Source organism: Sardina pilchardus, chromosome 1 (genome assembly GCF_963854185.1).
Source record: "Sardina pilchardus chromosome 1, fSarPil1.1, whole genome shotgun sequence".
Lineage (NCBI taxonomy): Eukaryota > Metazoa > Chordata > Actinopteri > Clupeiformes > Clupeidae > Sardina > Sardina pilchardus.
This window is the reverse complement of record NC_084994.1, coordinates 38,279,219-38,297,072: the sequence shown is the minus strand read 5'-3', so window position 1 is coordinate 38,297,072 and position 17,854 is coordinate 38,279,219. Positions and strand designations below refer to the sequence as shown.

General features: G+C 41.9%; 1 protein-coding gene across 1 annotated transcript in view; it reads left to right on the top strand.

The window, feature by feature from the left end:
- The window catches only part of LOC134089756 (egl nine homolog 1-like), a 44,192-nt gene that overhangs the window by 14,400 nt on the left and 11,938 nt on the right, over positions 1-17,854 (top strand). The window lies entirely within an intron of this gene.

Genomic DNA, 17,854 nt, shown 5'->3' with positions numbered 1-17,854 from the left:
ATTAGACTATCTACATTCAACTTTTAAATTATTTACTCTGTCTCAGGCTTTAAGAGTACACTCTGGCTCTCTTAAGACTAGCCAGTTAAATTGATTACACCTGTGTCAACTACTCTCAGAGAGCTGTATCAGTGTCTCTCTTAACAAGAATATAAGGCACATTCCATCCAACCTTCTATCCATTCATCTTCTTCAGACCATTCACTCATCCACCCATTAAACTGTCAATCAATATCTGTTAAACAATCTGCCTATCAACATCCATTAAACATTCTGTCTATCAACATTAATTAGACTATCTACATACAACTTTTAAAGTATTTACTGTGGGTCCCTCTCAAGCAGCGTTTATATGTCCTCCCTCGCTTCTCGATCCTCAATGATCTACATAAAGAAAGATAGAAGAAGGGCTAGACTATCCCATTGTTGCCGCTCCATCATTCTTTATGTAGATCAGTGAGGAGCGAGAGAGGACGCGTAAACGCTATATGAGAGGCACCTTCTGTCTCAGGCTTTAAGCATAATCTCATTAAGACTACAGATCCTGTTTCACTACTTCCTCTGTCCACAACTGTTTCAAAATAAAGGTCCTCACTGCAATAATACACTATTAAATCATTTAACCATTGAAACTACTCAACTATTGAACTGTTCAACCATTCCAACTGTCAGTTATCATCCACTATGCCTCCAGTCAACTACATGAAACCTCCATGTACCTAGCAACCAACATAGCAACCATTAAAATTAAGTGTTTATGACCGCTTCCATAGCAACCAACATGATTATACTGCAGTAACTTCTAGTTTCCTGATAGTGGCCACCATGGATACCCTAGCAACAAATGTTTCAAAATAAAAGTCCTCACTAGCAAGTTAGCTAGTTAGCATGGTTAGCATAGTTAACATTGTTAGCATAGTTAGCATTTTTAGCATAACTACAAAAAATTATCAACTAAGTTAGCTAATCAACCTGGTTAGCATTGTTAGCAAATTTAGCATTGTTAGCATAGTTAGCATTTCTAGCATTACTGTTAGAAATCATCGGTTAAGTTAGCTAATCAACCTGGTTAGCATTGTTAGTAAAGTTAGCATTGCTAGCATAATAAGCATTTTTAGCGTAACTGCAAGAAATCATTAGCTAAGTTAGCTAATCAACATTTTAACATGAATAGAAATCATTAGTTAAGTTAGAACTGGAACGTTTCATCTTTAAACTGTCTACCTTCACACTATCAACTCTGTAAACTATGCAACCACCATGTTTACCCTAGCTACACCTTAGTAACCATATCTACATTATCTATCTATTTTTGCATTTTCATGCACTGGTAATTCCTTGGAATTGCATTTCTAGTTACAGTGCATGAAAATGCACTGTACTGTTCTTCCTCGGTCTTCTTCTTCTTCTTCTTCTTCTTCTTCTTATTATTCTTCTTCTAATGCACGCAAATCAGCTTCAACCGCTTAACGTAGAAACTCCATTCAAACTATGTCGCGTAGGTCTTACTTACGCGATGTGGGCTTTGTATTTTTCAACTTTGTAACTTTTATACTTTTTAAACTATTAGTTAAAAACTATTACAATTTCCCCCATAGACTTAACATTGCTCATTATGACATCACGGCAGCAATTAGAATGTTACCCCAGGTGGCCGGCCACCTGGGCACCAACTGTCAGTTTCTCTCAGGCTTTACAATCTCTCTGAAGACTTTCTGTTCCCCTGTATCCTCTGCGCACAACAGTATCAAAATAAGTCCTCCTAATTCCATTCAACTTTATATCCATTCATCTTCTTCAAACCATTCACTCATCCACCCATTCTAAACAGTCTGCCTATCAACATCAATTAGACGATCTACATTCAACTTTTAAACAATCTACTCTGTCTCAGGCTTTAAGAGCACACCCTGGCTCTCTTAAGACTAGCCAGTTAAATTGATTACACCTGTATCTGTATCCACTACTCTCAGTAGAGAGCTGTGTCTCTCCATTCTACAAGAATATAAGGCACATTCCATCCAACATTCTATCCATTCATCTTCTTCAGACCATTCACTCATCCACTCATTAAACTGTCTATCAACATCTATTAAACAATCTGTCTATCAACATCCATTAAACTCTCTGTCTATCAACATTAATTAGACTATCTACATTCAACTTTTAAATTATTTACTCTGTCTCAGGCTTTAAGAGTAGGCCTACTCTGGCTCTCTTAAGACTAGCCAGTTAAATTGATTACACCTGTATCAACTAGACTCTCAGAGAGCTGTATCAGTGTCTCTCTTAACAAGAATATAAGGCACATTCCATCCAACCTTCTATCCATTCATCTTCTTCAGACCATTCACTCATCCACCCATTAAACTGTCAATCAATATCTATTAAACAATCTGCCTATCAACATCCATTAAACATTCTGTCTATCAACATTAATTAGACTATCTACATACAACTTTTAAAGTATTTACTGTGGGTCCCTCTCAAGCAGCGTTTATATGTCCTCCCTCGCTCCTCGATCCTCAATGATCTACATAAAGAAAGATAGAAGAAGGGCTAGACTATCCCATTGTTGCCGCTCCATCATTCTTTATGTAGATCAGTGAGGAGCGAGAGAGGACGCGTAAACGCTATATGAGAGGCACCTTCTGTCTCAGGCTTTAAGCATACAATCTCATTAAGACTACAGATCCTGTTTCACTACGTCCTCTGTCCACAACTGTTTCAAAATAAAGGTCCTCACTGCAATAATACACTATTAAATCATTTAACCATTGAAACTACTCAACTATTGAACTGTTCAACCATTCCAACTGTCAGTTATCATCCACTATGCCTCCAGTCAACTACATGAAACCTCCATGTACCTAGCAACCAACATAGCAACCATTAAAATTAAGTGTTTATGGCCGTTTCCATAGCAACCAACATGATTATACCGCAGTAACTTCTTGTTTCCTGATAGTGGCCACCATGGATACCCTAGCAACAAATGTTTCAAAATAAAAGTCCTCAATAGCAAGTTAGCTAGTTAGCATGGTTAGCATAGTTAGCATTGTTGGCATAGTTAGCATTTTTAGTATAACTGCAAAAAATCATCAACTAAGTTAGCTAATCAACCTGGTTAGCATTGTTAGCAAATTTAGCATTGTTAGCATAGTTAGCATTTTTAGCATTACTGCTAGAAATCATCGGTTAAGTTAGCTAATCAACCTGGTTAGCATTGTTAGTAAAGTTAGCATTGCTAGCATAATAAGCATTTTTAGCGTAACTGCTAGAAATCATTAGCTAAGCTAGCTAATCAACATTTTAACATGAATAGAAATCATTAGTTAAGTTAGAACTGGAACGTTTCATCTTTAAAACGTCTACCTTCACACTATCAACTCTCTGTAAACTATGCAACTACCATGTTTACCCTAGCTACACCTTATCTACCATATCTACATTATCTATCTATTTCTGCATTTTCATGCACTGGTAATTCCTTGGAATTGCATTTCTAGTTATTAATCTTCTTCTAACGCACGCAATTCAGATTGAACCGTTTAACGTAGAAACTTCATTCAAACTTTGTTGCGTAGGTCTCGCTTATGCCATGTGTGCTTTGTATTTTTCAACTTTGTAACTTTTATACTTTTTAAACTATGAATTAAAAAACGATTTCCCCATAGATTTAACATTGAGCTATTTCCCCATAGACTTAACATTGCTCATTATGACATCACGGCAGCAATTAGAATCTTACGCCAGGTGGCCGGCCACCTGGGCACCAACTGTCAGTTTCTCTCAGGCTTTACAATCTCTCTGAAGACTACATATTCTGTTCCCCTGTATCCTCTGCGCACAACAGTATCAAAATAAGTCCTCCTAATTCCATTCAACTTTATATCCATTCATCTTCTTCAAACCATTCACTCATCCACCCATTCTAAACAGTCTGCCTATCAACATCAATTAGACGCTCTACATTCAACTTTTAAACAATCTACTCTGTCTCAGGCTGGCTCTCTTAAGACTAGCCAGTTAAATTGATTACACCTGTATCTGTATCCACTACTCTCAGTAGAGAGCTGTGTCTCTCCATTCTACAAGAATATAAGGCACATTCCATCCAACATTCTATCCATTCATCTTCTTCAGACCATTCACTCATCCACCCATTAAACTGTCTATCAACATCTATTAAACAATCTGCCTATCAACATCCATTAAACATTCTGTCTATCAACATTAATTAGACTACATACAACTTTTAAAGTATTTACTGTGGGTGCCTCTCAAACAGCGTTTATATGTCCTCCCTCGCTCCTCGATCCTCAATGATCTACATAAAGAAAGATAGAAGAAGGGCTAGACTATCCCATTGTTGCCGCTCCATCATTCTTTATGTAGATCAGTGAGGATCGAGGAGCGAGAGAGGACGCGTAAACGCTATATGAGAGGCACCTTCTGTCTCAGGCTTTAAGCATACAATCTCATTAAGACTACAGATCCTGTTTCACTACTTCCTCTGTCCACAACTGTTTCAAAATAAAGGTCCTCACTGCAATAATACACTATTAAATCATTTAACCATTGTAACTACTCAACTATTTAACTGTTCAACCATTCCAACTGTCAGTTATCATCCACTATGCCTCCAGTCAACTACATGAAACCTCCATGTACCTAGCAACCAACATAGCAACCATTCAAATTAAGTGTTTATGACCGTTTCCATAGCAACCAACATGATTATACTGCAGTGACTTCTTGTTTCCTGATAGTGGCCACCATGGAAACCCTAGCAACAAATGTTTCAAAATAAAAGTCCTCACTAGCAAGTTAGCTAGTTAGCATGGTTAGCATAGTTAGCATTGTTAGCATAGTTAGCATTTTTAGCATTACTGCAAAAAATCATCAACTAAGTTAGCTAATCAACCTGGTTAGCATTGTTAGCAAATTTAGCATTGTTAGCATAGTTAGCATTTTTAGCATTACTGCTAGAAATCATCGGTTAAGTTAGCTAATCAACCTGGTTAGCATTGTTAATAAAGTTAGCATTGCTAACATTATTAGCATTTTTAACATAACTGCTAGAAATCATTAGCTAAGTTAGCTAATCAACATTTTAACATGAATAGAAATCATTAGTTAAGTTAGAACTGGAATGTTTCATCTTTTAACTGTCTACCTTCACACTATCAACTCTCTGTAAACTATGCAACCACCATGTTTACCCTAGCTACACCTTAGTAACCATATCTACATTATCTATCTATTTTTGCATTTTCATGCACTGGTAATTCCTTGGAATTGCATTTCTAGTTCAAAATACAACCCCGCACAGCAGCATTGAATTCTGACACCATCTCCGCTGGTGGTGCGATATTGTATTGAGAATAATGTTGTCAAAGTAATCGAATGTCGAAAGTGGAGAGCACTGGAATGTCTGCGCCGGTCTTGTCAGCTTTTTTTCGTTTAACTTAGTTTTTCCGTTTACTCTCGTTAACCTCGTTAACTTTTGGCGGTTGTTGCATAGTGAAAAGTGGTGTCATAGTATTTTGTTCAGCATATTGAGGCATTTGTGATTAGCCGTTAGTCCACGACTAACACCTGTTGCACTCTGCTTCGCTCTGTTGCCCTCTGCCTCGCTCCGTTGATACTACTAATGATGTTTCCCATGAGGCTGGAGCTCATAGCAAGGAACCAATAGACTTCACGCTGTTTCCTAAAGACTAATCCATGAAGGATGGTCAAGGCAAGATGAGGGGGTGTGTGTTTTATTTATATGTGTGTTGTGTTGTTTGTTTGTTTATTTGTTTTATTTAGTTATTTACTCACTCATTTATTTGCTCAACATTGAAATGGTTCCTTAAAAAAATGAAAACTCATTCGAGGCAGTTTTTTGAGAATTTTGGTCAAAATCGAGTAATCTTGCCACAGAAAATGCATGCAACACAAACCTTACCAACACCAACAGCGATACAGTTGGTACACACGGATAAAAGGCGTATCACGCTATGCTAGCTCATCTCTTTGTATTAATGTGCTGTGAGAGCTTTTAAATATTTAGCATGGTGGTTTGGGTGCATTACTGCATAGCTGAATGAGAAGTTCTGCAGGTTAGGTTGATTGATGGAAAGCGCTTATGAGTTGTGTGTTTGTTTCTTGCTTAACCGTAAACCTAGAACATTCATTGATTAATTGAAGGTGATGCCCTAGTTAGTCATAACAACATAACTCATAGCTCATTGGTTTTCAATAAAAATAATAATGATAATTCTTGTTAGTTGAGAGACCGTATGCTTGTTTACTGTTATTTCTTTTTTTGTATATTTATTTATTTGAATTTTTTTTTGGTCTTGTTAAAGATTAAACATTATATTAGTACCAGTCCTGTTTATAACATTATATTAGTACCAGTCCTGTTTATAACCTTAACTGAGGTTAAGTGCCAACCCTTTCACATAAAGGGTTGGCATCAGCATTGGATTAGAGATGTGGAGGCTTATAACGGATTAATTGGTAAATGTTCAGGAATTTATTTAATGACGAGGGAAAAGTTAAATGTTTAGGTTAGCTCCTAATAGTTGTAAATACACTTGTAAAACTAACTAAGCTAAATAACATTTCTAAATTAAACCCTTCTTTTATTGTTCTGGAAGTTTTGGAAATTCATTCTAGGCTGCGGTCAAATCACCGCTCGGAAGCAATAGGCTTCCCACGCCATACTTAACTCTTTCGCTCTAAATCCATCTCTGAGACCGTAGTGAATTCAGAGAACTTGGTCATGCATTAGTTTAGAACCTAATTTGTTGAAACCTGCTGAAAAATTAACTAGGTAATGTATGGATCAACATGGGCACTGGTTGGAGGAGAGATTATATTTGATTACTATAAGGTGCTTACATTAGAGTCTGTGTGTTTCAGTTAAGCCCAATTCTGCCAAAGACATGGTGCTGTATTGTCACTGCATAATGCATGCACATGTTGCTTAACATTGAACAACCATGTGATGGAAAATTAATCTTGCTAGTAGACATGTAGGCCTGGGTTGTATGTACAGGGGGGAAAGCTGATTACAGCTAGATAGTTTAATTATATTCTAAATTCATTTAAAGTATTTGTTTTTTTTTTCTGGTGGAAAAAGTCTTGGAATATTGATATTCATTATTTATGTTCCATAATGTTTTAAATAGCCAGAAGAACATATTCCAATTTGCCAAACAGCATTGTTAGTAATTTGCATTGTTGAGGTTAGAAATGGATGGTCAGTTTGTAAGGATGTGAACCAAACCTCTCTTGGCTCCCCGGTTTTTGAGGGAGTGAGTGAGTGATTTGCTTTGCATTATTTGCTTGTTACCGTTTGTCTTATTGAAGACAAGGGCCAGATGGCAACAACATGGGGCTTGGTCTGATCTGCAGCTGGTAGCACCAGGTTGGGCACAGTGTTTTGGGCAATATACAGTATGTGCCCTTAATAGTGTACAGGGCTATCTCTGGAAATATATTTGGTGGATTTAAGTAATGAATCAAAGTGTGTGTGTGAGAGAGAGAGAGAGAGAGAGAGAGAGAGAGAGAGAGAGAGAGAGAGAGAGAGAGAGAGAGAGAGAGAGAGAGAGAGAGAGAGAGAGAGAGAGAGAGAGAGAGAGAGAGAGAGAGAGAGAGAGAGAGAGAGAGAGAGAGAGAGAGAGAGAGAGAGAGAGAGAGAGAGAGAGAGAGAGAGAGACACTCAGCAGTCTTTTCCCTTCCTCTCTTACCCACTCTATCCCTCTTTTCCCTCCACCTCTCTCTCTGCACCGACCCCCCCCAACCCCCCCCCCCCCCCACACACAGTGATAAATGTGTTTACTGCAGTTAATAGTAGCAATGAGTGGTGTGGGTGAGGGGTGGGGTGTGTGTGCTGCAGTGCTGGCGAAGCCTCACGCTCCGCACGTAGCCCCATCATTAACACACAGCCTGTCTGGCCAAAGTCCAAACACACACACACACACACACAGACACACAGAGACAAACACACACGCAGACACACACCAACAGCATAGTACAAGCCAGGGGTGTGTTATGGAGAGGAGTAGGGTGTTAAAAAAAGTTAGGGCAAATGTGCAACCTCTGAGACACAGTGAAGTCTGCACACATGCTGGGCAGAAAGACGAGCACACTCAAGACAAGCACACACATACACACACACACACACACACACACACACACTTACACATGCACACAGTCCACAAACAAAAACACTCTGAAATTTTCACTGACATTCACATTATCTGGCACACACATTCTTCATATGGCTCTCTCTCTCTCACACACACACACACACACACACACACACACACACACTCAAAGTGCATTGCACACGTAGCAGGACAATGTCGTGTACACCATGCGTGCTAATGGAGACCCACAGATGCAACACACTGCGCAGCTCCGAGTCTCCCGTTCTGCCTGCAGGCGTATATATGTATAGAGCGGAGCCGCATACCTGCGCAGGAGGAACACATGCACACACTCACGTACCGCTGCTGGTCTCTCCCCGACTCCCCGACTCCCCGACTGGGTAATGAATCACTGGCTTAGCCTGGTGCTCATGGTTGTCAAAGGCCTTGTTTCTCGCCAACATGGCTCAGGTCTTAAAGCGCATGTTACGGTTTCAAGTAGCGTCGGCGTGCTTCAAAAATATTCCCTTGGATGCAACTGTCTGTCTCACTCCACTTGCTCGGTACACAATAAGGCTTAAATTATTTATATTTTTTTTTTATAAATTATTGCGAAATGTATAGAGTAATTTCCTGTGTATTATTAGCCGCATTGTGTATAAAACACAGGACAGTGTTTTATGCGAGTTAAAAGCCATTTTAATGACATTTATTAACTATTAACGCCTCATAGCTGAAGAAATTTAGCAAAATCAGTGTATATGCCGCGGCTAATAGTTGGGAAATTATGGTAACTACTAATAGCTAAATTACAACTTTTAACTAGAAATGTAATTCCATGGAAGGAATTACCATTGCATGTAAATGTAAAAAGCTTGCTGTGTAAAACATTGTTAAAAAGACAACATACTGTATGACACAATAAGAATAGATGAATAACAATAACCCATCACAGTTCCATTGAAATTACTTGTAAACCCACATTTAAACAGTGATTCATGAAAATGCATTAAAATTGTGGATAGTATTTTGGAACTCTTCATTTATTAAAATAATAGACTTGCCAACTTCAAACGAGTTGCAAGCGCTGACACTTTGTTTAGTAGGCCTACTGAAGTTCACCTACAGTGAAACGAATGCTATGCAGCAACGGGTAGGCTGAGGAAATGATATAGCAAATATAACGTTAGCTAGCTTGCTAACAACAAACATGATGGCAATGATGAGAATAACAATGTAGCTTGTACTGTAAACGACTGTGAGAAGAAGGCTTAAACCTAAATGGTACAACTGGCATGTTTATCAGGTTGGACGCTGAGTTAAGACTGGCGTGGCTAGAAGCTAACGTTAAATTTGATTGTCGTTAGCTAAATACAGTGCTTACGTTAGGGTTTGATTGTCTAACTATTGTCAAACTATTAGGTGTTCCCACACAACGTCACCTAGAGCTAACCGGTTACTGTAACGAAGCAAGATAGGAGTGGGTTACTGCAGGAGACAAGACGAAGACGATAACGTTCCGTGGCATGGTATCAACATTAGATTGCTTCCTAGTCACTAGTGTTTACAGCCAGAGAGGGTTAAAGCGGAGCAGATGGCTATTGGCTAATGAAGGATTCTTTGCTACAGCTGTAGCTTAATGAGCACTACGTAACAATCCATTTCTGCCGCCAAAGCGTCTCAACGTTAAGTCTATGGGATTTTTGAACTCTTTTATCGTAAATATCTCAAAAAGTATAAAGTTCACAAATGTGAAAAATAATAGAACAAATCTCCGTTTCAAGACCTTTGTAGGAGTGCTTGAGTGACGTCAAACGGGACGTCAAACGGTTCAGTGGCTCTAGAGCCTTTGATCGTTGATTTTGGTCGGAAGAAGAATAAAGACGATAAGAAGAACAGGGATAACAGTACATTGCATTGACATGCAATGTAGTGAAATAACTAGGAAGGAATGGGAGGGGGGAGGGGGGGGATTGCATGTGGAAATGCTCTCGTCGACATGCAGGTAAACATTAATTCAGTATCTTGCTTCTCTTGACGCACACAAACACACATACGCATGCATACACAAACACACACTCACACTCACACACACACATACACACACACACACACACACACACAATCATATCAACACTTTCATACACATGGCATTCATGCCCACTTGTCAAAGGTCGGCCACGGTCTGTTGGGTGGCAGGAGAAAGTGACGATATTGTTGACTCGCGCTTGGCACGGCTGCTGCCAGCCACCTCTGACACCGCCAGCACCAGGGCTGCCCGCCTCGCTGCCCGTTTGTTTTGGCAGTGACCGAGGCCCTCATGCACGCTAGTGCCTTGCTGTGACGCAAATTTTACGCGCGCACGCACACACAAAGCACGCATACCAGGCGGCCTCACACCAATTCCCATGAGCTCACATGCAATGGACACACACACACACACACACACACACACACACACACACACACACACTAACTGTCATGAGTCGTGGTAAGGTTGTAGTGGTTCCAGTGCTACACACTGTGCTACATGTTTACACACACTGTTATGCTTCATACTTGTGGGACTGTGTCGAGTGTGTGTCAACATATCCAGACTAACTGTTGTATTCTCTTTTTCATGCTACACACACACACACACACATGTATACGCACACATACACGCACAATTTATACATCACAGGTGCACCTTTGTGTGTTAAACACCTCACTACAAAAGAGGGGAGACCCTTGCGTGTGTATTCATAACAATCAACGTCTGTGTGTGTGTGTATGTGCGCGCGCATGCTGTTATCTCTTTTTCTCTATTCATGGGTTGTTTTCAGACATGTCTGTCAGGGGAGCACTTGCGTCACTCCGCTCTGATGATGACGTTACTCTGCTGTTCCGACCTGTCTTCTCTTCTCTTCCCTTCCCTTGGCTTCTCTTTCTCTTCTTTTTCTCTCTGCCACTCTCTCTCTCTCTCTCCCTTCATTCTTTCACCTTTGCTTAATTTTTATCTTTTTCAATCTCAGGTTTTCGATCTCTCGCATGCTTGCTTGATTTCATACGGTTTCCCTCCTTCTCATTTTGTCTTGTGCTCTCTCTCTCTCTCTCTCTCTCTCTCTCTCTCTCTCTCTCCCTCCCTCTCTCTCCCACCTCTTCTCTCTCTCTCCGTCTCTCCCCACCCTCCCCTCACTCTCTTTCATGTTTGTGTTATTTCCTCAGCAGCACCTTACTGTACACCTGTGAACAAGAAAGAGCTGCTGACAGGACGTGGTGTTGATTAGGGCAACTGCATTGTATAGCGTGCCAATGCAGCCCACCCGACACATACAGTACAACTCCGACGTCACCGAAACCTCTGTGCCAAGAAAACATACACACACACACACACACACACACACACACACACACACACACACACACACACCGACCGATACCCGTATCTGTGGGTTTGCTGCTCCCGCGAGTGTTTCTTCTCCTTGTGTATTGTATTGTATTGTATTGTATCGTATTGCGTGGTTTGTCCAAGTGTTTTATAGGAAAGGTTAAATGAGGGCCCCTGCTGGGGGGGGGGGGGGGGGGGGGGTTTATGTAATTGCCACTGCATTTAAATGCAGATGCAGCCGTGGCCAAAGAAACACTGTACCCCCCACTGGCACCAACTGGCAAACACATTTGATTTGTTGATTTATTGGCCTACCTTTTAATGTGTTCCCTCTTTTAGTAGCCTCATGTGATTACCTTCAGCTAGTTAACATCACAGGGAAGCTGAGTGTGATGGGGGCGGGCTGAAAAACTGCAGACCAGTGATTGGCCAGCCATCTTGACGGCAGGCCAGTGATTGGCCAAGCATCTTGACCGAGCTGGCTCTTCGCTTGCCGTTGAGCCCGATGTACATATTAGGACATCCTCAGATGTCAGAATCAGGTGTCAGAGGCTTGCCTGAGACAAGTTCATCTGACGTCTGTCATGTTTATGGAATTGCAAGGTGAGATAAAAAAATAATAATAAAAAAAAAAATGTCTGAAAATCTGTGACAAACAACTGCATGAGGAAAAACTGCCTCAGACGAAAAGCTGGAAACGGTTGCCATTGTTGTTGATGGCACGGCGAGGTCAGACTCCCCTGAACGCGCAGGTTGGCCGGGTGATTAGTATTTGCCTGTAAGAGGATGTTTGCGTGCCATAATGCCAAGAAAGAAAATGGCTATTGCGGTCCTTGAAGCAGCATGCCCATTGGCTGGATTCATGATTGATTCTGTCCCGAGCCCACGGGCTGGTTTCCCCACTACAGACTACAAACCCAGGTAAAGAAAAGGGCAGGAAAGTAGAAGAAAAAAAAAAAATATATATAAAAAAAAAAGAATTCAACAACCGAACAAATTAAAATCTGGCTCTGCGCCTTTTTAAATGAAGACCCATCGCCCTCACCTGAGGAAATGGCTGCTCTGGTGAAGGAGAGGAGGAGGAGGTGGGGAGGGATGCTAATTGCATAGGGGGCTCATATAGCATAAACATAGCGCTCAGTGGCTAATTTGTTCTCGTCCTGTGTCTCCGTGTAGTGTTGGTGTTATTATTTTCGTAGGTGGCTTAAAAAGCCGCCGCCGCATGTCCGTTCGTCCGTCCCTCCGTCCGTCCGTTGGTCTTGATGACCTTAGCAGCAAAGAGAGGTTAGAGAACAATAATAGCGTGCGGCCGAGAGGATGGAGACTCCCCGCTCTCCTCTTGTCTTTTTTTTTTTGAGAATTCCGACCCGCCAGCATTCCGTAGGCCTCCAGAACCTTTCCGCATGTTTTCCCAATCCAAGATTCTGTCCTTTTAGTTTCTTTGTTTTCCTTCTGTTTCTTTTTTTGTATAGTGTGTGTGTGTGTGTGTGTGTGTGTGTGTGTGTGTGTGTGTGTGTGTGTGTGTGTGTGTGTGTGTGTGTTGCAGTTTTAAAGCTTGTCTTTCTTAACTTTTGGCTCAGGCTAAGCCAGTAAGATAAAGCAAGTGTGTGTGTGTGTGAGTGAGTGCACGCGTGCATGCTTTGTGTGTGTTGATGGCTGCCTAGCCATTAAAAACAGTATGTGTGTTTGGTTGAGTGAGTGGGAGGGTGCATTAGAAGTGTTAAATAGCAGCACACAGACGCTCGGAGCGTTTCTGTCACCTCTTTAGGACTACTACTGTGTGCGAGTGTGTGTGTGTATGCATGTGTCTGTGTGTGCCTGTGTAGTGTGAGTGTGTGTAGTGCAAGTGTGTAGTGTGTGCCAAGCTAAAAGCCTTAAAGTGCTGCTGACTCAAGTCTCTGTATGCTGAGTGAGCAGGAGTCCTGCTGTTTCCCACACGCTCAAGAGCGTGTGTGTGTGTATTAGCTGAGTCACCACTGATACTTTTGCCTGATTTGAACTCTGTGTGTCTGTCTGTCTGTCTGTCTGTCTGTCTGTCTGTCTGTCTGTCTGTCTGTCTGTCTGTCTGAGGTGGGGGGGGGAGAAAACAATAAGGAGTATTGTCTGTGTGTACATGCAATAAATTAATGACATGAAGGAGAGTGGAACTATGTGTGTGATAAGCCGTTAACTGACTGAACGCCGCCTCATCCGCGGCTAGGTTTAACCGGCCATTCCCCGGCTAGGTCAGTGAGGACAAGAGGCGCGATATTCCAAAGCCGCCTCGGTGTAGGCGTAAACATGTAAGAACTGGGTGTGAAGTTGAACAGTGACGTACCACAACATAGGCGTCGAAGTCTCGTGACACTACTGTCATTCTCAAAACAGCGGTGCAGCTCTCTGTCAAGTTCTCTGCTCCTCTGTTTGATATTTCTAGATCTTCTGACTAAGTTTACTCTACTTATCCAAACTGACGACATCACCACTGTCACTAGATATAAAGCAAACATTGATTTTCACTCGGTGCTATTCACTGACCGTAAAAAAGTGTCATTAGTAGCCTATGCAGTATGCACCTGTTCTATACAGTCTGGTATGCACTGTTGTTTGTGGCTAGCTAGACTTGCTAGCTCGATGTGACACAATATTGTAGCGCGGCTCGGATATGCTTGTGTTACGTTCATGCAAGGGGGAAATGTAGCCTACGGCTAAGATGGTTAAGCAGCCTGTTGTCATAAGATAGTTGACGGTTACGCATTATATAGGTGTACTAGACTAGTCAGCTGATGTGTTGTGGGATAAGGGGTTTATGCTACGGGATGCCACCCATGTTGTGGGATATAGCCACGGGGATCTTAAACAGGCCACTTCCATGTAATGTCATTCCTCACATTCATCTGGTAATAAACATTTCCTAACAGAGTAATTCTTGCCTCATCACAATATCAACTCTCCACTCATTCCGCTTGGACTGTGCATTATACCTTTCACTGCCTCACGTCTGCCAAACTGTCTTCCTAACAGCAGTTACAATCAGTATTTTTGTGATAACAACAAAACAGCTCTGCAAAGTTTAAACCAACGATGCTAATCGCGACTAGCGATTAGCCATTTAAAATGCAGAGCCTACCCTCATAAGGAGACCTCTCCAATTCAGAAAAATGCATTAAACTAAAATTGGACAACGTTGTTATGTTTCTTAAACCTTAGGGTGGGTATGATATAGGCCTAGCCTACATGCTTTAACGAAATACGTTGTCAATGGTTATTTGAGCAAGCTAGCCAAGGTCTAGCTAATTTATCCTGGCTGTAGATAAAGCAGGATAGGCTATGTTTTCCCAATATGTTAGCAATTAATAAATAAATGCTGAGATGTTTGGCGATTTAATTGACATTTGAAAGAACAGTGTGCTAGATGGACCACAAGGACCAGTGTTAATATGTGAACAGTATGATGATGATCTGACAGCTGTGCTCAGCATACAGTCAGTCAGCTGTTTGCTGATTTTAAGTCTTTCAGCAGTGTGTGCACAACTCTCGTTGTTGACAGCTCCGCCCATGTCTCAGCTAGCCGCCGCATAGCCGGCTCGCGTGCTCACTGCAGTCGCCCCGGGAATATGTGTACCCTCAGGGGAGGACAATTGGCAGCGTAAATCACCTCGGCGATTAGCCGGCTATCAGTGAGTACAATCGGGACTAGCCGGCTAAAAGCCCGTGCATCGCCGGCTATCTGTGCAGTCAGTAAACGGCTATAGAAAGTCGAACTGAGCATGTGTGTGAAGGAGAGTGGAACTGTGTGTGTGTTTGCAGAATATCCTGGTGCTAACACCGTGTGTGTGCGTTTGTGTGTGTGTGTGTGTGTGTGTGTGTGTGTGTGTGTTTGTGTTTGTGTGCGTGACTGTGACTGAGGCAAAGCCCCTCAAGATGGAAAATTGTTAATGCAACTCTCCCTTCTCTTTCACGCATCAGCCATGAAAAAAGCATTTTCTATCTTACACACATACAGTCATTGACACACACACACACACAATCTCGCACGTACACAAGTGTGCACACACTCAAACTCTCTCACACATCTACCATACACTCAGCACACCCTCTAACACACCCTCTCTCTCTCACGCATGCACACGCACACACGTACACACACTAAAAATCTCATATCATTCTCTAACCCTTTGGGAGTTTTGAAACCTCACCCAAAGAAATTCCCCTGGCCTCATAAATAGCCCCTCCTAGATAAAAATAGCCTCACACTTAAAACATAACAGATACTTAATAGCTGAACTGCCCAGTTAAAAATAGACCACACACACACACACACACACACACACACACAAACACACAAATATGTATGTGTGCACACACAAACATGCTGTCGTCTCAGGATGGGTTTTTGTTGGTGTAGGAATTCACACGTCCTGTAAACACGATGCATGATGGGAAACGGTTGCTATTGTTGTTGATGGCACGGCGAGGTCAGACTCCCCTGAACGCGCAGGTTGGCCGGGTGATTAGTATTTGCCTGTAAGAGGATGTTTGCGTGCCATAATGCCAAGAAAGAAAATGGCCGCTACTATAAAATAGCTTTCTATTTATTCCCCGTCGATCCTCCCCCCGAGAGTTGTTGAGTAACAGCATTGTTGAATCTCGGAGGTCAAAAATAATAAGAGAAGGAAGAAGTGTGTTTCCGTGTGTGTGTGTGCGTGTATGCATGCGCATGTGCGTGTGTGTGCTTGTGTTTGTCTTGAGAAAAAGAGAGAAAGAGTATGCGGGTGTGAGCGTGTGTGTGTGTGTGTGTGCGCGTGTGTTTGTCTTGAGAAAAAGAGAGAATGTGTGTGTGTGTGTTTATGTATGTTTGTTTGTGTTTGAATATTTGTTTTTGGCAGTTTTGTTTGTGTGATGGAGAAAAGAGAGTATATTTGTGTTGGTGAAGTGAGTGTGTTTTGCCTTTGTCGTGGTGTTAGGAAACTCACCATTATTTGCATTTTATGTATGGGCCATTGCTTATGTTGAACCCTGTGTGTGTGTGTGTACGCGTGCGTGCGTGCGTGCGTGTGTGACCCCCTCACACACTAGCCTGCAGCTAATCGGTCAGATTGACGGCGTAATTCAAGATTGGTGGTGTAATTCAGACTGGTGTGTAATTCAGATTGGCGGCGTAACTCAGATGGACGGCGTAATTCAGATGATGTGCAAACGACGGCGTGCACTTTTGCTTGTGCTCTTCTCGTCAGCACTGTTGAGTTGTGTAATCAAGAGGATGAGAGGGTGTGTTTGTTATTGTCAGCGAGTGTGTTTGTGTGTCTGCTTTTGTTAGTGACACTGAGTGTGTGCGTGCGTGCGTGTGTGTGGTTTTGTCTGCGACACTGAGTGTGTGTGCGTGCGTGTGTAGTGTTGTCAGTAACTGTGTGTGTGTGTAAGAGGAAGAGTACTGTGTAAACTAGCAGCACAGGCCTATTGTTTCCTAACACTCGCTACCCGGACACATTACAAAGCAAAAGCAACACAGTCGCCCCAATTAGGCCGGCACTCTGCTCACACAGCTCTGTCCAGTTCCTGTAGCCCTGGAGTCCTGTGGTTCTTCCGACACACACACACACACACACACACACACACACACACACACACACACACACACACACACTCTCACACACACACACACACACACACACACACACACACACACACACACACACACACTCTCACACACACACACACACACACACACACACACACACACACACACACACACACACACACACACACACACACACACCAGTGTTGTGCGGGTTTCCCGAAATTGAGCGGTCACCCACGGTTACAAGTTGTACAAAACATGTTAATGATATTCAGGTCTCTGCGTGGCCGGTCAGTTACAATGAATTAAATATAATTTATTTTTTTAAAACATACTTTAAATATCGCAAGAAGGCTAACATCAATATTTACCTCATAATGGGCGACTTGCACGAAAGGCTCTAATGCTCTCCTTTGTTTTCCAGTGGAGCCAGGTGTGTTTTGAACCTGCCGCTATTGTAAATGTCATTAGTATTGTTAATCAGCCATTAGTGTCTACAGTACACGGACCTGGTTGGGTGTTGCACCTAGTGAATCAGCAGGTTATGATGAAGGATTTATGTGTGTGTTTTAAAAACTTTTATTAATGGGCAAACAAGATATTCAGTGTCGGAGTGAAGATGTAAAGAAAACGCTGTTACACAACAGTTAACTCTCCACTGGAAAACAGAGAGTGCACCAAGAGCTTCTCGTATAAGTAGGCCTAGCCCATTGCTGTTCGAAGATATCATTGCCTAAAAGACTTCAATGGATGCAGCACGAACTTACCACATAG